Genomic DNA, 25,936 nt, shown 5'->3' with positions numbered 1-25,936 from the left:
AGATATTTTCCTTAAAAAACCTTTTTCCACCTACGAATGAGGACTGATGATACTAAGATGGCTGCCAATTGCGTAATAATCGGATGATCAAAAATACCTGTCTGATTTATTAAAGATCCCTTTCCATAGAATACCCACCATAAATTTCAAAATTGAAAAAAAACCAATAGGAAGCTACAGGTCTCTGAATTCAGGCCAAAATTGACCTTTTTGGGCACAAAAAAGGTCACAGGACGGGCATCTTGAGGCCTATCGACCCAATTTCTCTATGCTGATGGACCCTCAGGGGATACAAATATATGTGAATGATCAAGACAATTGATGGAAGCGTCTTCAAAATTTCCCTTGAAAACTTCAAAATGTGTAAAAAGTGCTGATTTCAGCGAACAATAATGACCACCAGTCGGCCATCTTGATTCTGATCGGGCCAGTTTTTGGGCTGAAGATGTATCTAGGGTAGATACATGTATAAACCAAATATCAAGACAATCCATTAAAGGGTCTTCAAAACTTCCCAAAATAACTGGATTCCGTCTACGGACGGACGACGGACGAAAAGTGAACGCAATAGCCCGCTGGGACTAAAGTCCCAAGTGGGCTAAAAACTTCCAAAGAATAACTGGATTCCGTCTACGGACTATGATGGCTGATTCAGGACATATCAATATTTTTTTTCATCCTCCACGAAAACGCGCAAAAACAAATCTTACCGCGCAAAAACAAATCTTACCGCGCAAAAACGAAATAATTTGTTTTTGCGCATTAAGTTTGTTTTTGCGCGCTAGGATTTGTTTTTGCGGGGTAAGATTTGTTTTTGCGCGTTCTGGAGGAGGATGAAAAAAGAATATTGATATGTCCCGAATCAGCCACCATAGTCCGTAGACGGACAGACGATGGACGAAAAGTGAACGCACTAAAGTCCCAAGTGGGCTAAAAACTGCCTCGTGTGTCTCTAGCTTAATTAACCTCCTGTAAATAAATTCTGTGAAACTCCAAATCTGGATCTGCCCCAGGGATCATTTTTTTAGACTGGTACTTAATTTAACACTTAAAAGCCCAGACCACTCTAGAAAGCTTATCAAAGGTGAGTGTGTAATGGCACATTTCCCACCACCTGCCTTTAATAAGTTCCCAGAGTGGGTACTTTTAGGAGTCAACAACCAGTATGGTGGGCGGGACGCAGAATTTAAATTCTGAAATGAAAGAGGCCCAATTCCCGGCCACATTCATACTGGGCGTTGTCTCGAAAAAGTGGTTTGGGTCTTAAAGGGTTAAATCAAGGGACTAACTCAATTTAATATAATATTTAGGTTAACCCCTAGGTTAAGTCATAGCAGTCTATAAAACCGGCCGGATTAATGACATACATAATACTGCGTAAATTGTACTGTAATACTTTGTAAATTGATTGTCAGTTTGATTATTGCACCTGAGGTGGAATAAAATTACGGTGGAAACTCGTTACAATGAAATCCATGGGGCAAGAAACTTTGTTATATCAGATCAATTGGAACCTCTTGGTGACTAAACAGAACGTGCTATAAACATAATAATTTTCGGTAGCAAAAATAATTTTGGTTCATTCTAAAGGATATTTCATTCTAAAGGATATTTCATTTTAAGAAATTTCATTGTAATGAGATTTCACAGTAATTTCTATAGAACAACAGTTTAATAGTGAACTTTACTTAGACAATACCGAAGTAATTGCTTGTAAAACAGATGTCTAATTTTTGAAAAATTTCCTCTTGCGTTCCAACTAAGTTTAATGGCAAATTCAAAATATTTGCACAAGTATTACTTGTTGGAAGAGTACTATCAGTGAATCTTATTTTCGGCTGAGTGGTAAAGCCTAATACAGGCTCCAACTCGGAACCAGTGGTAAACATTAAGATATCTTCAACGGCGAACTGTTTGTTCTCCAATAGAACGTCTACCAGCTGCAAAAGAAAAAATTGTAGTCATTATCCTCATTACGGTCAAATTGAACGATTTACGAATGTACAATCATGATAAATTTGAAAAATAATTATATATTTCTTCAAAAATTTTGATTCATAACATTGCAGCAATAATAAAATAATATATTTCATTCAATATCATGGGTTAATCTACCAGGGTATGACGAATAGTGTGTATGGCCTGGTTTTATAGACTGGTATTAACCCAGAAGCTAATTGAAAATGAATTGAGTTAGCCCCGGGTTAAGGTTAATACCAGTCTATAGAACTGGCCCCTGCAGAACATCATTTTGTAACCATTAGTGAAAAAGACAACATAGATGGTGGTAATTTTATGAATAGTGAAAGATTTTACAACTTACCACTGATTTCCCTTAAGTATTTCAAGAATGTACGGTAGGTATTTTTTTCAGACTTTCTTTTGTTTGAACCCTCTTCACTGATTGAATTGAACTTCAAGCAAATGTTTCAATTTACGGAAGGCCATAGGATGTGCAGCTGTCTTGTAGAATAACTTTCGTATTACTTGAAATTCTTGCATCAACTGAAAAATGTAGGATTTTTATTTCATACCAGTAAATACTGAATGTAATAGTTAAAATTCCAGGCACCACAGACTAATTACTTCTAGGACTCCTGCTGATTTAAGTCCCTCGGATAATTGAGATTCTGCATCATTCTTCGTCTCGTTTCCGATCATCCGATCTAGAAGATTGGGGTTCATGAATGTAACTAAGGGGCCTCCTTGTAGTACACTGAGTCCTGTAAATAAATTTCTTTAGTACTTAATAAACCAATGTATTATAATTTTTAAGGCATGATAATTGTACCTTCATGAGTTTCCAAATACATGTACACGCATTATTGTAATGGAGTAATGGATTCTTGTAAATTATGAACAGAAATGTCCAGTTGGTGATTTTCATTTTATTAAGATTTCAAGTTTGAATTCTATAACGAATCAATATTTTTTACAAACCTAGCAGTACTCCACTAAAAATGTCGGTTTCGTTGATGGAGTTCACTTTCACAAAGTTCCCCATCATCATCAAATAACTTCTCTTGTATCGCAGCCGTAATCTCGGCCAAGAACTGCCGCCTAGGCCCTCCGAGATCTTTGGCCTCCTGTCCAAAGTATTCTAATTCTAGTGCAAGCCCTGGATTAAATCCTTCAAGGATGCCATCCATGGCATCCTCGAAAAGATTAAAATTGGAAATAGAAATATAATTGGTCTCTCCATCTAACCTTGTTGCCATGTCACTTATAGTTTGTCTATGTAGTGCTTCAGAATTGTGACCGGATCATCACTGTTTTCCGTTAAATAGTTGATTTATTATCTTTCTTTATCCAAAATTTACCGGCGGTCATTCATTTATTACGTATACATTCGGGGAGGGGTCGTACAGGAGGGGGTTTGAAAAATTACTGCATATGGTATTATGCATACGTAAATGAATACCGGTAATCCCCTGTTTTACTGTTGCAGAATATGAGGTTTTCATTCCTTTTACATATGATAGGAATACATCAGACAATTGCATTGAATACCATGACTTACATTTCATTGGCGGTCTCTTTCACAATTCTAATGACCCTAAAATGAAATACAATGTATTCACATTTGAATATTGAGTACTTAATTAGAAAATTAGGGTCAAGGTATTAGCTTTAACCTGAGGGTTAACTCAAATTAATTTTCAATTGAGTTACCCCTGGGGTTAAAGTTAATACCATTCTATAAAACCGGTCTCAGTTTAGTTCTTCAGTTCACTTAGAAACAGTAACTATAACTTACTCTGAATATTCAACATCAGCCTCGGCTGGGTTACTGGTGTCTACTAGAACTAATTCAGCAGGAGCAGCAGAAGTCTCTTCATCTTCAGAACTCTCCGAAATACACTCCACAATAGCCGGAGCAGAGTTTGTGTCACGATTCGGAACAGAAATTGGAACGGAGTTGGCCTGGAAATTTATAATAATTTTTTTTTGAATACATGCACAGTAGTAACTAAATTTATTAAGTATCTAAGGTACATGTAATGTACCTATCATTTGTGTCATTGGATAAAGACTGAACTTACATTACATTCTTTAGTATGAGACCTAATTGATTTCACATCAACCAAAAGCTCACACTGCAAGCATCGAATAAATCCCTCATCGTGGAGTTCGGTATCTGACTCGTGTGCATCTTCGATGGATTTTTGTATTGGTCGCACATAAAATTTCGAACCAACCAACATTTTTAATTCATTCACTGAAATAGGCCCCACATGAATAACTTCTAAACGTGTTCTCGAATTTTGTTCTGCCACCATCAGCTCATATCCGCCACATTCCTTGAGTTTATAAAAAGCGCTGCAGTAAAAATGAATATGAAACATTAATTACCTAGACAAAAATACGCAAAATATCTATATTTCATGTTTACAGTCAACCCCGATATACCGCCCACATCAGTGCAGAACGATTTTGGCGGTATATAGAGTATGGCGGTTTATCGGGGGTGTTTGACTATATATTTGTATAGAGATGTACATTGAGAAAACCTGGCGGTAGGGAGGTGGCGGTAAAGGGGAGGGCAGTATATCGGGGGTTGACTATATTCATTCCTAGTTAACTCATCCTTAATTGCCAGGGTTGGGTTGCTTTGCACCACCAAAGCCATGCCAACAGTTCATGCATAAGTCTGTTACATCGGGAGGTAATCAAACCCCGGCAAGCGAGGATAAATAAACTCAGCATTCAATTCTAATGAGATTCTGGTTAAAAGGTTTTATTTTTTATGTCAATTGTTCTTACTTGTATAAGACATCTTCAAAATGCCATTTGTCGCCCTCAGAATTTAAAACTAATTTTTTCATTCCTATGTCCGATCGCGTAAGCGTTAAAAGTTCACGTTTTGATGGCACCCAGTCAGCTTCAGTGTTGCTTAGACAAACTACATTTTTTGTCGTTGTCCTCTGTATGGGCACTGAAATGATACAAGAAAACATTCATCTTTGTAATAGCTTGGAATTACATAAAGATACCTGTATTGATAATTCCCGACAAGAAATACCTATAAATTTTGTTATTGTGAACCAGTGTTTAATATTCAAGATGATATTTTCTATGCTAAAGTAAGAAGTAAATGATATCATACATACCAACATTTGCGTGGTCCTTCTAGAATATGGAATGCCACTAGCACTTCTTTGGAATATTGGTCGGTGCACCTAATGAAAAGGATTGAAAAATCGTATTACCTTAAGAAGGACCCTCGATAGATTAAATGGGACAATGGGCCATGGCAGCTATTCAGAATAAAATACTAGCATGAAATAATGCTTTCTGATAGCCCCAGGATTTGTTATCATATGTGCTATTAGGTTTAAATCCCATAAATGTGTAATAGAAAAACATTGAATGGTTTTTCATTATATTCAATCTTGTATTTTTCTATTACCAGTACACATTTGGGATATTTAACTTAATATCACACATAAATAAACCCTGGCCGCTAACAAGGTTTATTATTTCATATTTGCAATAATAAGGTAATAAGGGATAATTGTTTTCTAATCTGCATCCCTAACTGTAGATAGTTTGTATTTTCAATGAGGCCGGACAACAATCATAACAATTTTTTTAAGGCAATAATAATTCGCCCGCCCTCGTCACTTTCCAGAAAAAAATTTGATGAGAAAGTAGGGTATTTCTTTGTGTGGCCTATTGATTAGGCCACGCAAAGAAGAAATACACAGCGTGGCCGATTAGGCTAATTGGCTGTTTATATAGGCCTAGGCTTAAAATTTTTCCTGAAATTGATGGGATCTCCGCCCCTGCATAAAAAACTAAAGCAAAGGTAAGACTAGGTCAAGGTGAATATGGCAATAAAAGTTTTTCACATTCTCGTTACAATTACATACCAATTGTTGTCTTGTAGTAGACGACGTACCAGCGGCAGCAGTAATACTACCACTGGTACTGGCCCTTGCGGAATCACTACTGGTACTAGAAGTAGACCTACTACTGTTTGCAGGCATGGTAGTGGGTCTTATTCCAGACCTATCATCATTAGTGCTGGTGCTAGTACTGCTAGCGATGTAGTATGCACTTCGACTATTATTAGGCCTAGGCCTAGTAGGGCTAGGCTCGCTGACGCTGGCCCTGGCACTGCCACTGCCACTGCCACTACTGGCGAAGTCGGATGTTGTCGTCGTCGGCGACTCAAGCTCTGTAGCCGCATTTTGGAGCAATCGTATCAATGATCGTCTACTTGGTCTATCGGACATTTCAATAAAACAATAATGAATTACGAGAAAATTTTGTAAAACGCGCGCCGTAATCAGTTATAAGGTGAGCTATTTCTGGGTTTCCCAAATATCCGTCATTTTCGAAGATCGCGCAAACTGGTAGTCGAAACGTCGAAACAGCTAAAATGATAACGTTGAAAGAATATTTCCGGGTTTCCCAGGATGACGTAATTTAGATGTACGTGGCGCCATCTACTGACATTTCGGCGCATGACTACGCGGTGCAGAAATGTCTTCGCGGCGCGAAAATGACTTCGTGGCGCGAAAATGTCTTCGCGGCGCGAAAATGTCTTTAACGTACAAAACATGTCAACGTGTCTTTTTGAAGGGAATTGTCGCCCATACGCGCGTTGTAGAGATATCGCTAATATTAACCACGAACTATTGCAGCCGAAAAGTAACGTTATATATTCGTAGATTCGCCAACCGATCAGGGAGTTTATCACAAACACAGGACCGAAGTTTACGTGCAGGAGGAACTAGATTCATGCAGACTGTAAAATCGCTAACCGATAAAATAATAAGATAGTTAGCGTATGATAAACTGCGGAATCTGCGACCGAATTTCCAAAAGCTCCTAACTGCAGTAAGATAAGCAGAATGACCAGTGACAGTACGGTAGATTCCGGACTCGTTTGCCACAAACAGGAGGACGATGTAACTGTATTAAGTTAGAACGATTTGGATCTGACTACAATTCAGGATTCATGAGGGACACGGCAGAGTCTACTGGCCGTCGCAGCACGCTCTGTGATTGTCAGTGTCTCCCCCAAATTGGATAACTCATATGTTTTCAGAAATAGCGAGAAGGTTCCTTAAATTTAATACAATTTATGATTAATGAATTTGTATTATTGCACACATTATTTAGCTTTAATATCATTTCGTTTCATCTATATTTTACACACGTTTAATCCATTGAAATGAAGGTGTTGAAATATTTAATTGCATCTAAATAATGTGGACAGGTTGTCGGAAATACTTACAGGGTCAAATGGGCCCGGAATATGACCACCCACTCAAATAAACAGATTCCTAAGCCCATGAGACTTTCGTCGAGGCTCAACCCGGAGGAGATATTAATCCAATATCACGAAGGCAATATTTGAACCTAGTTGCAGCTTCAAACTGGGAACCATCCGCATTATAAATCGTGAATAGCAATGTCGAGCAAAACCCGTCGAAACAATGTTTCCAGCTTTATCCCAAAACGTCTTTCAACTTCAATTAAATATAAACAATCCAGACACATGAATTTTTTCCAGTTTCGTAGGTGGCGAAGCATTTTAGAAGAACTAAAAACCTATTAATAATTCGTCGAAATATCAAAAATCCATAGAGAGAGAAACACTGATGTTTCTAGAACTGTTTGATGAAACGGCTGTCAGACTGCGGGTTGTGACTGGGTGATGTTGCGGCCCGATTCGGATGACCGTGGCTCGAATCAGTTGCATATCATCCCGCAACTGTTCCAGTCCGTGGATATTCCTGAATTCAGCTTTTCGAACAGGCTAAAATCGATATGTCCGATGTCGCCAACTGCGGACATCGTCGCTGCAGGCAATGTCGTCTGCTTTCGGGTTACGTGTCGGAGTGTCGGTTACACTACTCCACCAGTGTTGTGGGGCCCGTTGCGTTCTCCCTTCGTGTTGTCGTTGTTGGTTCCGATTAATCCGATTAGTGATATCCCTCTGACTCCAGAATAATAACAAATCTTCTCGTAGGTCTAAGCTCTTTCTTTATTCTCCAGTACAATTCTTATTCCTTCCTACAGCTCGTATTTTAGGCGTCTCCACCACTCTAGAATCTCTCAACCCTCTTACTGTGCTGACCCTCCCTTTTTATACTATTTCATGCTCGCGACGTATGTTCTACATATGTTATACGTCACGAGTTTATTACTTGTTTACTACCTAGCCATACCAGAGCTCAAGGCTGCCGCTATAACCAGTAACCCTACGCAGATACTCACGTCACTTTCACCTATCTTCTATTCAGAGTCTTATGTTCGACGTAAGCATCTACGCAGGTTGTTTACTAACTTCAGCCACTGCCCTGAACTCTGGCTTCCATCCCTGTTATGCAAACTACTAATTTATCACCCCAATATTAGTATGTTGTCAAAGATGTTAAAAGATCATTTGAGAAATAAAATTGGTTGAAAATAGTTATTGGTATCATTTATTTATTAAATACACACGAAATGGTGGCTATAGTAACTTCCGGTTAACAACAAAACAAATTAGATTTGAGCTTATCAACTCGTCGATATTTTCTAAAAACTCGTTTCAGCCTCTCTTTAAGTTGTTGTTCAGTACAGCTCCAACTTGATATCGGAATTATACACCGATTAGGTATAATTTGATTTTCTTCCAATGATTGTTGCATAGATTTTCTATCTTATGTTATAAAATAAAACTAGAAATCTTACATTCACCCTAAAATCTTTAACAATTGAATTATATTTTTGATTTAAAACCCATGTTGTTACCCCAAAATGTCTCCCAGAGAAAGCTAGATAACATAACTCACTTTCTCTCACTTTTGAATCATGTAAATTTGCGCAATCATCTATAATGAATTATGTATTTGATCCTATTATAAATATCAATTGCTATTTTAATACAATTATCTAAATTTTCTTTTACTGTTTTAGGATCTAATATGATAAACTTTTTTATTTTAACTATATCTCTATTATATGTTTTATTCATTTCATAAGTGGGGCAGAATAATATTATATTATCAAAATGATTCTTATAAATAGTTTCTAACAAGTCTAATATGAAATGTGTTTTACCACAGTTTGTTACCCCAGTAACTAACATATTATGCGGTTCAAATATAAATAAATCTTTATTCATTTATTCTTTTAATTTTAGTAGATAAAATCCATTCATTAAATTTATCATCATATCCTTTATATTTCACCAAAGAATACTTTTTTCCTTTAAGAGTTTTTGTTTTCAATACTTTTTCTATTTTGTATTCTATTTCATCTGGATTTGGTACAAGTGATAATTCTTGTTCATAGAAATAACCTAATATTTCTTCATCTTTTAAATCTTATAATTTATAAACAAAAGGTTTAGTTAATATCATCTTTTTAATCTTGAATATTTCTTAAGGAAAATTAGGGGTATATCCTTTATAAAATGTTTTTCTATATTTAGATATTCTTACGTGCTGTCCAATTTTAAATCTAGGTTCACCGAAATCATGTGTAACAAATGCTCCATATAAATTATTCCAAACTATTTCCGAATTATCTTCTTTTCTAGCTTGTATAGGTTTCATATTTATAGAACTATGTTTAGAATTATTATAACCTTTCACTAAATCATCTAAGGTATCACTCATTTATAAATCTGATGCAACAATGTGCGCTGGTGAAGTTATAAACATTGATATCGTCTTCCCGATAATTCAACTTGAATTATTGCTTATCCCATTCAAAATTTCGAAATTCTTACAAATTTCAATCATCATTTTTCGAATTTTCAAGATCAACAGACATTTATATGTGGTCTTATATGCTTTTTACCTTTTTCGAGTATTCGTTTTAGTTTTTGATTAATTGTGAGTAAAACTTCCTAAACACGGTCCTCTGCGTGCATCGTTATCAGGAAATGTCACCATTTTACCTGTCCCTACTTTGTTGAAAATCATTTTTTAAAGTAACCATGGGAAACAAAGGCACGTAGGTTTTTGAACAAGAGGCCCACGGGCCCTGTACGGGTAAATCGGGTACCGGTATTTAAATGAAGACGGGTACCGGTATTTAAATGAAGACTGAGTGCTCGCCATTACACTATGTAATTTCTGATGGTTATTTTTTAGCAACTGTCTCCAGAATCACCAATTGTATCTGCCAATGGCCATATCTCATTGATGCAATATACCGTGAAACCTGATGTATAATATTGACGGGAGATAAATGAAACTTCCAATGCCTGACACTACAAGACTATTTAGACTATCTCAGATGATTGGGAGAGGGGTACAAAAAGTAAGGAGGTTTTCTGTGGATTAAGGCTGTGACTAGGGCTTCCTTCGGCGATGAAGCAAATACATCAAAAACGATATAATTTATTTTGTTCCACCAGATTTTCTGGTACCCATATTTGAGCGATTAATGTTCTAGTTCATTTGCGATGAAAATCTCACGCTTCAAGCTTTCAATGAGCGATATTTTACTTACTATACATCGTCACGCGTAATCCTTTAAATATGACATCCTACCGCTACGTTGGATGCGATAAAACCTCACTGCAAAGGCTATCAATCACTATAATATAATTGTCCTAAAATTATCAAAAAACATTTTGCAACAGCTGACTATGTAAAGACTGGTTGTCAGGTATCACATGGTGGCAGCACTTGACGGTCCGATTTCGATTGTTGATTCGAGTGCTGGTACTTTTTATATTTTTATTATGAATCTACGTGTGCAGTCCTTCTAAAATCAGTATCAGTAACGAAGACTGGTTTATCAGTAAACCGTGAACATTGAATTATCAAATTTCTATACCTGGTTTCAAACAAACAAGTTGTCATTAAAAATGTAAAGAAGACGTCATTTATGGTGTTCAGTCAGTCATCTCTTGGAACATAACTTGGGAATATCAATTAATAACATAGAGATTGAACAAGTTAATGTCACATATTTTCTAGGAGTTCTTATTGACAGAAATCTAACCTGGGACGGTGAAATAAAATCAGTTGAAAGAGAAGTTAGTAATAGGGGTTTAGTTGTTCTAGATCAAAGGTCGAGAGGTCGAGTTCATAAAAAAAATATATTCTCGCACACTCAAATTTATTTTTCATTTTTTATGAACTTGCCCTCTCAACCTTTAATCTAGAACAACTAAACCCCTATTACTCTTAAAATATTAATCTAATAACTTCTAAAATTTATTTTAATAAAAAAAGATGTTATTAAAATGGAGAGTAAACAAGTACACTGTGAATTCTTAAATAGAATAAAAGATACTTCAAACGTCAAATCTGTAGATTATAAATTTAGGAAGTTAACAGAATTAATAATTCATAAGAAATATCTAATTACAAATATTGATACAGTTACTAATAGATATGGTAGTAAATTAGTTATCCACTTAGAATATGAAGGATTAAAAGGAAATACATATAGATTCAGAACATATTAGGACAGATTTAGAAGAATTATGTTCCGGTGATTTCTATTTCATATACAAAGGTAAGAATGAAAAAGGGCACCATGAAACAGATTTCGAATAAGAAAATATGTAAAATCATATTTTTTTTTTTTAAATTTATATTGAAACCTCAGTAATAATAAATAACCTTTATTAATTTCAAACTTATTCATATATTAGTTGAAATCTAATACATAAATACTAAAAATACCTTATTTTATAAATTTATATTCATAAGGAAATTGTAGTCTAAGTAATAATTTTGAACCTTTATTATTCTTTAATCTATTCATATATTCATCATGTAATTCAGTAGGTATAATTTGATTTTCTGGCAATGATTGTTGCATAGATTTTCTATCTTTGTTATAAAATAAAACTAAAAATCTTATATTCTCCCTAAAGTCTTTAACAATTGAATTATATTTTTGATTTAAAACCCATGTCGTTATCCCAAAATGCCTCCCCGAGAAAGCTAAATAACATAACTCACTTTCTCTCACTTTTGAATCATGTAAATTTGCACAATCATCTATAATGAATAATGTATTTGATCCTTTATAAATATCAATTGCTATTTTAATACAATTATCTAAATTTTCTTTTACTGTTTTAGGATCTAATGTGATAAACTTTTTTATCTTAACTATATCTCTATTATATGTTTTATTCATTTCAAAAGTGGGGCAGAATAATATTATATTATCAAAATGATTCTTATAAATCGTTTCTAATAAATCTAATATGAAATGTTTTTTACCACAGTTGGTTACACTAGTAACTAACATATTATGTGGTTCAAATATAAATAAATCTTTATTCATTTATTCTTTTAATTTTACTAGATAAAATCCATTCATTAAATTTACCATCGTACCCTTTATATTTCACCAAAGAATACGTTTTTCCTTTAAGAGTTTTTGTTTTCAATAGTTTTCTGTTTTGTATTCTATTTCATCTGGGTTTTCATCTGGTACAAGTGATAATTCTTGTTCAAAGAAATCACCTAATATTTCTTCATCTTTTAAATCTTCTAATTTATAAACAAAAGGTTTAGTTAATATTATCTTTTTAATCTTGAATATTTCTTCTGTAAAATTTGGGGTATAACCTTTATAAAAGGTTTTTCGATATTTAGATATTCTTACGTGTTGTCCTATTTTAAATTTAGGTTCTCCGAAATCATGTGTAACAAACGCTCCATATAAGTTATTCCAAACTATTTCTGAATTATCTTCTTTTCTAGCTTGTATAGGTTTCATACCAATACTTAAATGTTTAGAATTATTATAACCTTTCACTAAATCATCTAACACATCGATATATTTATATGTTTCATTAGCAGTAAAATATTTCCACATTCTAGTTTTTAATGTTTTATTAAATCTTTCTATAATAGATGCTTTTTTATCTGAATGTGTTGAAAAATATTCTACATCGTTATCAGAAAATAGTTTTTTAAGATGTTTATTATAGAATTCCTTAACTTCATCAAATTGTATCTTACCTGGAATAGCTTCTTTAAATTTATTCTGAAAAGCATTTGTAATTTCTATACCAGTTTTATTTTTGATTGGAATTGACCATGCGTATCTACTGAATATGTCTATAACATTTAATATCCAGAAATATCCTTTGTTGTGTTCTTCTAAGTTCTTCATGTCAATTAAATCTGCTTGCCATTGTTGATCAATATATGAAACCATAACTTTTCTTGTTAAATAAGTTTTATCCATTGTTATTATATTTAGATTTATATATTACACCGGAGAATATAATAATTGTGATTATCCCAATTGTAATATATAAGTAATTATTCCTTCCACTATTAGAAGAATCAGATGGATTATCATTCGAATCAATATCAGATAATTTCTGTGATTCATTCATATAAGTTAATTTCTTTTTCTTAGCATTTTTAATTCTGCAGATCTTTTACCTAATTCCCTTGCCCATTTAATTTGTTTCTCGGATCTAGTCTTTTTCTTAATATCATAACTCATTTATTTTAGTTAATTTTTGTTCTGACCAATCAATATCACAGTGTGGGTGCCGTATGGCACCATCTTCTGATTTACTTTTATCTTTACATACTATAGGTTTAATGTTAGAAAATGTTATGACACCAGTAGAAATTAATGTCATAACCGATCCTAATTGGAATGAAGCATATCCAACCCATTTTTGTAATTCAGTCATAACTAAGTAGTCATTTTTCAAATCACTATATAATTCATTTTCATCATTAATTGACATTAACCGGTTACATAATTTTGAATAACATTTGACAATACCATCAGAAATAGAATAATTTATTCTAGCTAATCTTGACTCTTCATAAATCTTAAAATATTTTATTACTTATTACTGAAAAGTTAAAATTCTATTTAAGAATTCTTTAGATTTCCCGCCGGCAATTAGTAATTCAAGATGGTGCTTACAATATAAGTAGTATTCATTAGTAATACTATTCTTATTAGATTTCTTTTCATATTAGAGAGAAAAAGCAAGAAAAATATAATATTTTAATACTAGCTAGTTAAGTTAAAGAATTTCAAATACTAGCTTAGTTAAGTTAAACAACTTCTATTCGAATCTTATCAAAATATAAAGTATTCTCTTTTTGAAAAGAAATAATAGATTTTTGAAAAAAAATATAATAGAAATAATGGCTAGTTGAAGGTATGTAATTTTTAATATATTCTATTTAAATTAGGATTTAGATTATCTCACTACTATTGTTTATCTATTAGGAGCAGTAACTATAACTGTCCAGATAAGTCATTTCGGATTCTTGATAATAAATCCTCAAACTGAAAATCAATTCAAAGAAACGACTGGTGGAATTACTATTCCATAAACACATATATTTTATTCTACAGTTAGTATCGATTTCCACGCTCTCTGTTGATGATGTCTCGCAGCGCAACCATTTCTAGTCAAGCGCATTTAGGAATGTGCGCGTCAGAAGGGAAGCGCCCTCGACTTCGATATGCACGCCGGTTTTATTGCCATTGCCACTTCGTAAGCACACAGTTTCTTAATGTAGCTACTCACGGTCGTAGTCAATGGTTACGTAAAGGAACCATTTTGTAGTAACCCCTTTTCGGTAATACTTGATACGTTGATCTCAGCGGACAAGATACGAGATCTTGATGTTCCTTCTCTCCCTATCGGTTTAGGATGTTATGCTCCAAAGGGTACACTCCTTTGACATAGCTCCATCCAACCACCATCTCCATCTCATCCTACCTAGCAGTAACACTCGATTAGCAATCGTTTTAAACCCTTTCACTGGCGTGACAATGTTATCCGATAGATATCGGCGCAGTCACCTGCCAGGTGACCTACGAACATTATTTCCACTAGATGCCAAACAAGCCAGACCTCCACCCTTCTCTATCATACTAGGTGTCCCCCAAGGCTCGATTCTCGGCCCTCTCATCTCTTTAATCTACGTAAATGATATTCACAGATACTCTAATCACTTAGATTATATACTATTTGCAGATGATAATAACTGCTTAGCATCTCACAAAAATTTAAAAACTCCAGTAAAAACATCGATTCTGGCCTCAATTTTCTTTGTGATTGGCTATTAGCCAATAAACTAACTCCAAATCTCGACAAAACAAAATACATAATCTACCATCATTAACCAACGTAATCCTTTCTTAAATTCCCTACTAGAGTGTGTTTCTGAAATAAATTTTCTTGGCTTTACCATTCACGAAAATCTCTACTGGACAACGCATATTAATAAAACACACAGGAAAGTATTACAAATAATATGTATTATGAATTAATCAAAACATACCCTTGACATACAATCCCTCTTAACACTTTATCATACCCTCATCTACCCACACCTGAACTATCGTTTACTAACCTGGGGACACTCTTCAAACTTAAACAACGAAAACTGTTCTTCTTCGATAGAAAATCATTAGAATCATCAGAACATCGAATTACACAGGCCTCACTGATCCACTTTTCAAAAGAAAAACTAAATATCCTAAAAATAAATGGTGCGATGACTCTAAAACCCGTTCTTTTCATCCAGCAAACTATGATGTCATCGCCACAATATTCTTCATCTCTTTTTGCCCTCGACAAACTATCTACATGTACGCTTTCATCTTCACAAAACACATCCAGCTTGATCACACTTATTCATCGCTATCAAAACAAACTTTACCTGACATCGACTCTCAATCTAGTATTTCGAAGAATTTGGCGAAATCTACAACATCCAAGCAATTCATTTTCAACCAGTAGATATTTTCTCAGACGCAAAATAAAATATCATTCTCACCTCCAGCTAAATTCTAACTCCCATCTTTGCGATAACCCAAACTGGTATAATTGTTCCTAAATCACTCCCTTCGCTTATCTCAACCTCATAATTTTTCCATTGTCTTTCATTGTCTTTTCTTGCTTTTTTTTTCTCTCTCTTTCTCCTTTTCAAGGGTGCTTGCTATAGCGGCCTTTTGGTCTTTGCTTGGCCCGCATAAGACAGCCTTTTCAATTTTATTTTTGTTCTGTTTGTAAACATTCTTATAACATGCCTTCTTATGAAATGAATTGAAATTGACAAAACCTGGCTGCTCAAAACGTCAGTATGCTCTAGGGATGTCTTACAGTCGTTTAAATGCTTTACTTCTCATAGAAAGTGCATACAATGTTTTTTATCATTGACAAATTAGGACATTTAAACAAAAACACGACCTAAATCTGACATCGAGATCTGAGTTATATATCGGTTACTCGGATATTTAAACTATGTATACCAAACATATTCTGGTAGCTCTTACAACTAGCTTATAGATAATTATAGATAGAACAGATATTAGTTTTATTGGTCTTTGTTCACTAGAAATGCATATAAATTGACTAAAATGATAAAATATAAACAAAGAATTTTTGCCGATGAAGAATTCATTATCAATAAAAATAGTTCCCAAACCGTTTAGCTGGAGCATCCCCTAGGTCAAGTATGACCTGTCAGGTGACTACGGCAATATCTATCGGATTACATCGTCACGCCCCAAGTGACAACGCCAGCATTGAGGTACCGACATTGATTTATTAGGGAAATGAGACATATTGACTGACGATTCTCCTCGTCCTAACGATTTCTTCGTATTACTGTGTCCGCATTTAACTGATTTTTTACATTCGAAATTCATTGTTTTACCGCAAGTTTCGTAGGTAGTGTCGTATGAAAGAGATTCCACGCTTTACGTCCAATATTTCCTCTTTCATTCTAAAACGAGCTTCGCAGAGGTGCTGCTATGAATGAAATTGTAATTGAAATTGTCGATAGATTTAAGTACCTCGGCATCCTGTTTGCCCATAATGGGACATTTGCCAAATGTCGCAAGAGTTTGTCTGAGCAAGCCACGCAAGCCTCTGTATTTGTTCTTAAGAAAGTACAGGAGCATTCAGTAGATATAGATGTTGCCCTAAATTTATTTGATTCAATGGTCATATCTGTTTTATCATTTGGTTCTGAAGTATGAGGTACGAAAATCTAAGGATATTGGAAAAGGTGCATTTCTCTTTTTGTAACTATCTTTTGAAGTTGAGAAGATCGACCCCCAGTATAATTGTATATGGGGAACTGGGTCGTTTTCCCCTTGAGGTTACTATTAAGATACGTATGCTTAACCTTAGGGCAAAACTATTGAATGATGAAAATACTATGTCGTCTATGATGTATCGCTATTTATATAGATCACATTTGAGAGGTAACTCAAATCAGTGGATTATGTATATACAGAATTTGTTTCAAGCTAATGACCTAGGTTATTTTTGGATTTACCAGTCAGTAGTAAATGTAAATTTGTTCAAAAACGTTTATACAACAAAGGATTAGAGATCAATATATCCAAAATTGGCAGGGTAAAGTTAGAGAAAGTCTGGGTGCCTCTACATACAAATTTATTAAAGTAGATTGAGGCTACGAAAATTACCTTAATAGCTTGCCACAAGATTTGAGAATTGCCTTGTGCAGATTTAGATGGTCTAATCATAAATTGCCATTACAGTTAGGTATATACGAGGGTATTGCCAGGCAAAATCGATACTGCGTCAAATGCCAAGCTAATGTTGTTGGTGACGAGAAACATTTTCTATTAGATTGTACATATTTCTCGGATTGACGTCTAAAAAACATCCACCCTCCCTCGTTTTTGGAAATTACCAGGCCAATTCGCACGCCTTTTAAATTCTAAAGGTAAAGCCTTGAGTAATTTAGCAATATTTGTTTAAAAGGGTTTATTATCATATGTTTAAATCCATGATATTCCATCTTGTATCTTTTTATGTATTAATAGTGTATTTTGTTGCTGTTGTTGTTGTTGTTGTTGTTGTTATTATTTTGTAAACTTCTCTGTGCTCTGTGCATTATGTAATAATTGTGGAGCATTAAACTGAAACTGAATTATAAATGACGTTAATTAATCACTCTCATTGGCTCACTGACGAATCATCGTATCCGTGATTCTGGTGTATATTTACTAATTTTCTATTTGAATATTATCGAGAAGGAACAATTATACATTGTATTAGTAATAGTAATTATAAAATCAGGGTTTCAGATCAGAGTACGACAGTACGACTCGCCAACACTTTTAATTTGGTTTCCGTATAAATGGGAGACAGAAAAGCATCTTAAGCGACGATAAATAACAAAAAAATAACCAGCAAAAAACTATTTGAAATAAAAAATTAGTTGATGTTACACAAGCAATTGAGCATATAATATTAAAATTAGAAAAAATAAAAACTAAATATGGTGAATAAATATCGGCAAATTAAAAGATAAATATAAGTTTTAAAATTTAAAAAAAATAATCCTTTTTTTGCTTTTTTCCAAAAATGATCAACCTTTTTAATATAAAAGCGTTAATAAGATAACAAAACTTTGGAATATGAAAGTGTGAGTAAAGTATGATTAGAATAATTTAGATTTCAAGATATTAAAAGTGTGAGTAAAGTGTGAGAAAAATGATTTAGATTTTAAACTATTAAAAGTATGAGTAAAAGATTTATTATTTTCTAAGTCACATTGAATTTCAATATTTGATAAAAAATAATTTCGTCATGAAAAATAAATTTCTATCTAAAAATATTCGCTAGTGAAAATAATTTCGTCATAAAAATAAATTTCCATCAAAAAATATTTCGGGAGCAAAAATAATTCTGCTGTGAAAAATAAATTTCCATCAAAAAATATTCGTAAGCGAAAATAATTTTCTTATGAAAATTATCGCCTTAAAAATATATGCGTGTGGGAGAGTAAAAATAATTCCGCTATGAAAGTAAATCGCCTTCCTTCAAAATATATTCCGATGGCTAAAATATTTTTGGAGTGTAAGAAATAATTGTGGGGTTTTCCGCTAGTGCACGCGTGCGCGCGCGCTTGTCGATTGAACTGTCTCACCTGATCTTATTTCATCTATGCTACTAGCCCTAAGTATAAGTATCACTGTGTGCATAACACACTTGAACTTCACGGGGCATACCGCATGGCTCTCATGTACACATGGATCAGGGTACTTGGTTTGGTTTGATCCGAAAATGTCGTGACGAATCCTTGTGACCTAACGTTAGGAAGGGTGGGAAGGTGGTGCTGTCATCGGGTCCATGTGAACCGAAATTAGGGCCAAAAATATCAAAAATTCAGTCAAAACAAAATTAGGGCTCTTGATCTTGATTCCTCCGGTTCATCTAGAAATAACCATTTTTGGTAATCGACTCCGCAGATCATTAAAAAGGGCCAAAGTAACGGATACAAATTGCTGTAGCCGTAGGATCGAAAACTAAGACATCTTTTACTTGATGTCCCGTTCAATGCACTACATACACACTACGACGGTACAAACCTGCTGCGTGAAATCGGGAAACCCGAAATCATTTTTACAGCAAAGATATGTTTAGACATAGGAAAATATTTTTGATGGAAATATTTTTACTCACAAAATATATTTTAAAGACGATTTACTTTTCACACCGAAATTATTTTCACTCACGAATATTTATCGATGGAAATTTATTTTTCATGACGAAATTATTTTCATTTACGAAATATTTTTCGATCGAAAATTTTTTTTCATAACGAAATTATTTTCACTCACGAAATATTTTTCGATGGAAAATTATTTTTGATGAAATCATTTTGACTTGCGAAATAGTCTTCGATGGAAATTTATTTTTCATGACGAAATTATTTATCGTCAGGATATATTTTCATGGCCCTTATCAGCCACCATAATTTTTCATTATAAATAGTTTGTTTATTATCAAAATTGAAATAATATAACTGTCGTTTTTCAATTCTCAAGTTAATCAAATCATTACATTTTCAGTATTATATCACTTTTTCTTTCATTAAAAGGAATTATAGGAATATTTATTATATTTTCATCTATATTACCTCTATAATTTAAAACTGTATTAAATATTTTTGGTGCCATTATCTAAAGTATCTATTAGTTGATTAATTACAGTAATATTATCAATTTTATATTGTCTTCCATACACTAGATCTTTTTGCTGAGATATAATTTTAATTTTATGTTAAATAGTGAACATAATTTTATGTTAAATAGTGAACATAATTCATTAGATTCTTTTATTTCAATCTTAAATTCGATTTCTTCTTTCATTTGTATAACAAAAATTTTGATAAAATGAATTTTCTAGATTATTTATATCTTAAAATCTAAATTATTTTTACTCGTACTTTACTAACGTTTTTAGAATTAAAAATCTAAATTATTTTACTCACACTTTTAATATTGAGCACTTAACTCACACTTTTAAATATCTTAAAATCTAAATTATTCTTCTCATACATTACTCACACTTTTATTATTGAAAAATCTAAATTACTTTTACTCACACTTTACTCACACTTTTCATATTTCAAAATGTCATTATTTTATTAACGCTTTCATTATAAAAAGTTCGATTATTTTTGGAAAAAAGCAAAAGAATTATTTTTTTAAAGTTTTTAAACTTATTTTTTGACGCCTTATAAAACGTTACCATTAAAAAACCTAAACAATGATAACCATTCAGCGTCATTTTACAAACGACAACCGTAAATCGATGTGCAAAACGTCACAGGTTTATGTGTACACATACAAGCTATTTGGCAAAATATTATTGATAACGATGTAGAATGGCTCCCTGGGATTATATAATGACCTCTATTTGAACGCCGAAATGTTATATCGCATCGAATATCATGAGAAGACGTATTGTAATAGTAAACGATGTATGATTTTATCAGGAGCGGCAGGGATAAATAGAAATTATAAGTAAATCGGATTATTCGGTTAAATGGCGAATGTATACACGATTTGGAAGTCTGATATAAAAGTCAGACCCTGACATGGGGATGCTAGTGGAATGACGAAGCAATCTACGATCTGAGTTGGGCCGGCGTGAATTTCATCGGCGGCTACAAGCGGTCTATGTAAAAAAAGGTGTAAACATATAATTTCAATATTCAAATGTTTTAGAAAATATGTTCGATATTAGACGTATGCAGGTTTCATGAGATTAGCAATTTATAATAGCATAGCTGTCATATACGGCTCCGCGTCCACTGATGGCACGTGTATAAGGTGACAATTAAATTCAATACTTTATTGATCCTTATTACATTCAAATTCCGGGATAAAAATCCAAAAATCAATAAATCTACAAATCTTAAAATAAGAAAATACAAGACACGCGGGTTATTCATACAGAATAACATGAATAAGTTATTTGAATGACAATGTCTACTTCAACCCAGACTCAAGTCTAGGATATCAAGTGACAGCCAGACCGGGCCCCAGGACCGGGCTGGCTGGCTACACGATATGCTCAAAGTCATGATGAAGCAGACATCAGAAGAGCTCTTTCTTCAACCATGGAGGCAATGAAGTTGCAGACCAGCTTAGAGGCAAAAGTGAATCGAAGTCACAAGTTGACATTTTTTTTTTAATTAGACCAGTCGAAGACTGTATCATCTACCCTATCGCCAAATCTCATAATTCCCGAAATTTCTTAAAAACTTCGATTTCAAATTTGCAATTCCACATTAGCTTATACCAGAAATTCTACATTTTTTCGCAGGCGTCAAATAATCTATTAAAGTAAATTTTCTTGTTATTTTTTAATTTGCCGATTCTTTTTCACCATGTTTAGTTTTTCTTTTTTCTGAATTTCATATTTTATGCTCAATTTCTTGTGTAACATCAACTAATTTTCTTATTTCAAATAGTTTTTTTTGCTGGTTTTATTTTGTTATTTATTGTCGCTAAGAATGCTTTTCTGTCTCTCATTTACAAGGAAACCAAATCAAAAGTGGTGGTGAGTCGTACTCTCGTACTCTGATCTGAAACCCTGATTTTCTAATTACTAGAAATCTTCCAAATTTCATTTTTACACGTAAGCATCAGTTCTATCAACTACAGTAAACCTCTGGTGTAAGGTCGTACGATTTAGCATTCACTTTTATCTTTAGTCCACACATTTCCCCTGTATCGAGCCTTTGCAAAACAATGAATAAATAATTTTGTCCCAATAATCCAAACCAATTCAATTATCCTCGAATATAACATCGGAAAAAAAGTTCCTGTTATCTACGAGGAGATGATTGCTTTCAAGATATTAAAAGTGTGAGTAAAGTGCGAGTAAAAATAATTTATTTTTTTTGATAATATAAAGTGTAAGTAAAATGTGAGAAAAATGATTTAGATTTTAAAATATTAAAAGTGTGAGAAGTGTATTATATTCTATAGGGCCTAATTGAAAAGGTAAAATTAGATATTGCTAATCACGTCATATGCATTTTTCATATTCACCTAGACCCAGTTCCACAGTTGTGAGTTAGAGTTAACACTGAGTTAAATTAGTTCATTTTCAATTAGTTAACTCAGAGTTAAATCTGAGGTTTACTATATTTAATGCTCTAAGAAATTCGTTTATAGCATTGTTCAAATGATATAATGTGTTAACCGATGGAATCTAAATGACAGACGCCTCTTTACAGACAATAGTTAAATTTTGTAGGCACGTTGACGAAGACAGCTTTTGTAGAGGCTAATTAGATACCCCTGATATTTCTGGAAATAATTTGATAAACATGAAGCAAATTTGTTCGCTGTCAGAAAACTGTCGGAGGATACCATCTGTTTTATGCACTCAAAAGTACTCAGGGTTTATTTCAGGGAAGTGGAAGATGCATCTAAGACTCGTGACTTGCCCACACCCAACAGATATTTCAGAAGTCATTAGGGAGACTAATATCTAACCAGAAAAAAAGAAGAATCGAAAACAGAAATTGGAAAATTAGTTTTCAAATTACAGTTAGCCAGGTACGCATGGGAAAACTGAATATATGAAATTATACAAATAGTAATAATGAATATAATCAAAACAATAATGATAATTTATTTTCTGATATGAATTACAATTTATCTTACAATTTGTTATCAGTGCGCTTTACATCAGTACAAAATGAATATGAGGTGATAAAGAAGTAATTTAAAACACTTGGAGAATAAATATGAAGTTATAACTTACAGGTGACTAAGATTTATCGCAGTTAAAGCATGCAAACAATCATTCCTGACATGAGAAATCTATTTTGTACAGGGTCACCGAAAAATCCGGTGAGTATAAACGTAGTTGCATACAAGTGTCTCATCCAAACCTCTTTTCTTGACATGACGAGGGTGGGCCAATTTTTTGGTTACGAGCTTTTTTTAATAAAAAATAGTGGAAATAAATTTGTTTTTTCATTTTTTCCAAGGAGACGGAAGGTTTTTTCTTTTTAAATCAAAAAATTATTCACTGTATAGCTTATATGAGACGAGGGCGGGAGTTTTTCAGAGTCTCGATTCATAGACGGTTAAGTGGGCAGAGTAACCAGGACATGTTCATTTGCTTATTCTCTTTATCTAAAACATCTGAACTAAACAGTTTCAAACAAATGCAGACCAGGGTCACATGCCCAACCATTTTGTGAATGATTGTTTATGTCACTCTTATTATCATATCTTAACTCTGAATAGACCACAGAACACTACACTAATTTTACTCTTGATTGACTGGTTTATTAGGCTCCAGTTCATCATAGAAAAATTAAAATGTTCAATAAGTGCATTAGTAATATAATCATATATCTTCTATAACTACAAAATTCTATCTTAGACAGCCATTTTCTGAATGAATTGTTCCTGCAGTGTGTTTAACTAAAACCAAGGTACGTTATCTAGTTTCGAAAATTGTTAATATATCAAGATTGTGCAAGACCACAGTTATCAAAGATCGTTTTCACAAATAAGATTAATTTCACACAAAACCCGATTCATTTTCCCCAGAACCACGTCACTTTTTGATATCAATATCTCCAAAAATATAACTTCGATTGACATATTGCCAGGAAATGGCTCCGTTTAGCATTTGTAGTCAATCGAAGTGTACATGTATTTACAAAACAAGTGCATCTTTCAAAACCAGCCAGGTTTTCAAAATCAAATATTCTTAAGGCATTAAAGATCGCTCGCAAATAGTGGAATTCGTCTGATTTGATATTGAATTTCGGCATGGTTTATATTTCTATCGCTTGAGTACTGAAGCGCCAAAGGTCTGTCCTTGTCCACGATTTTAATCGTTTGCGAAAATCTTCCAGCAGCCAGGCAGCTGCGCTAATCGCAACTTGATATTTTGATGCATGTCCCGAATATACTTGGGGATATTGGGATGAGATTGTGCAGTGGCGGTGAAAGAAATAGTCGCATCGGTTCAATTTTATTCCACTCATTTCTTCTTCTGATACTGTAGGAGAGTAAAGCGATGCTTTAGCCGAAAATTGTCCTCTCCTAACGATCGGTCGGTACTTAAGTCGTGTAGTGTATGCTCATCTTCACAATCAATGCTATAACTACAACGACGATGAAATTGCAAAAAATGCAAAAATCTGCAACCAGGGCGCAATAGATATGAGCTTCAACGTCAATATAGATATTCAAACTGAAACATCATAAAAATATTTTATTTCTATTCGATAAGCCAATAAATAATACAACTCATTCGGCTATTCGCGTAATGCAATCAATAACCTTCTAACTATGGGCGATTATGCTAGCAACGTTCTAATGATTGTGCTGCGCGCTGGCTGTATCGGGCCATAACGTAAAATTTACTATATAATAAACACCACCAGAACGTACCTAAGAATTGTTGAAACGATAACTAACTTTTTTGACGTGGTTCCCTTGCTCCTAAGGACTATATTCGCTTGTAAAAACCAACAATATATAGCATTTGTCGATTATACTGGGGTACCGAGTTAATGTTGTCGAATGAACAAGCGTGGCAGTGATCTGGAGGGCCATTATGAGTCAACATGTTTAATGTACGAATTGAATAAAATCCCGAACCTCCGATGATATCATTCAAGCGTTTTGCTGCACCGGTTTAAAGTTTTGGTTCTTATTTTGAGTCCAAAGAACTAAGAAGATTCGATGTAAACTGACTTCACCGGTTATTCGCGGAATTCGTATAAAACCACGAATTTTAGATAACTCGTAAAAAATTCGACTTACATGTGACTCATACATCACGTGAGTCGTAGAAAAACCGTCGGTCCCATGTGCTACGACTGTAAAACATTGCAGGAAAGAACGTACTTCTTCAAATCTGGCACTAAAGCAGTGCGTTGTCATAGACTTAAAACATGATACACACCTGACGTAGCCGCATCTTTTTTCGCGAGAAATGTCTCTCTCCCTCGAGAGATAGAGTTTCGGTCTGTGTTCCATCTGTCTTATCATCTTTTACGATCAAAACTACAGCGTGTTGACGTTGTGCAAATTTTCACTGAATGAGTGTGTACAGTTATCACCGCTATAACCGCCTATACAATACATTATAGTATCATTTGTTGTTTCTTTCCATGGATATATGGCTACAGTCACTGCATGCTAAAATATGGTGGCGTTTTACAATGTTGGCCTATTTGTATTGAGATATACTACAGAAGTGTGCGGTAAGCGAGGTTGCATTGTATTGGGTGTTTTCTTAGATTACATGCCAAATGCTCCCTCTATTAATGTGTTACTTCTTTCCATGGATATATGGCTACAGTCACTGCGTGCTAAAAAATATGGTGGCGTTTTACAATGTTGGCCTATTTGTATTGAGATATACTACAGAAGTGTGTGGTAAAAGGGGTTGCATTGTATCGGGGTTTTCCTAGATTTCAAGCCAAATGCTCCCTCTATTTATTTGTTGTTTCTTTCATCGATATATGGCTACAGTCACTGCATGCTTGAAAATATGGAGGCGTTTTACAATGTTGGCCTATTTGTATTGTGATATAGTGCAGGAGTGTGTGGTAAAAGGGGTTGCATTGTATCGGGGTTTTCTTAGATTTCAAGCCAAATGCTCCCTCTATTGGGGTGGCGGAACATGGGAGGGCAGTTTATCGGG

The 25,936-nt window shown here is 33.9% G+C and overlaps 1 long non-coding RNA gene across 1 annotated transcript; it reads right to left on the bottom strand.

The window, feature by feature from the left end:
- Positions 1-22,934: 22,934 nt before the first annotated feature.
- LOC141900152 (uncharacterized) lies at positions 22,935-25,714 on the bottom strand. The gene is made up of 3 exons (XR_012618665.1): positions 25,193-25,714; positions 25,051-25,106; positions 22,935-24,475 (listed from the first exon to the last, which is right to left on the bottom strand). It is a non-coding gene; the product is annotated as an uncharacterized LOC141900152 (long non-coding RNA).
- Between the last annotated feature and the right edge of the window lie 222 nt (positions 25,715-25,936).

The sequence above is a fragment of the Tubulanus polymorphus genome, chromosome 2, assembly GCF_964204645.1.
Source record: "Tubulanus polymorphus chromosome 2, tnTubPoly1.2, whole genome shotgun sequence".
Taxonomy (NCBI): domain Eukaryota; kingdom Metazoa; phylum Nemertea; class Palaeonemertea; order Tubulaniformes; family Tubulanidae; genus Tubulanus; species Tubulanus polymorphus.
The sequence above is the reverse complement of the archived record's forward strand: the minus strand, read 5'-3'. Positions and strand labels throughout refer to the sequence as shown.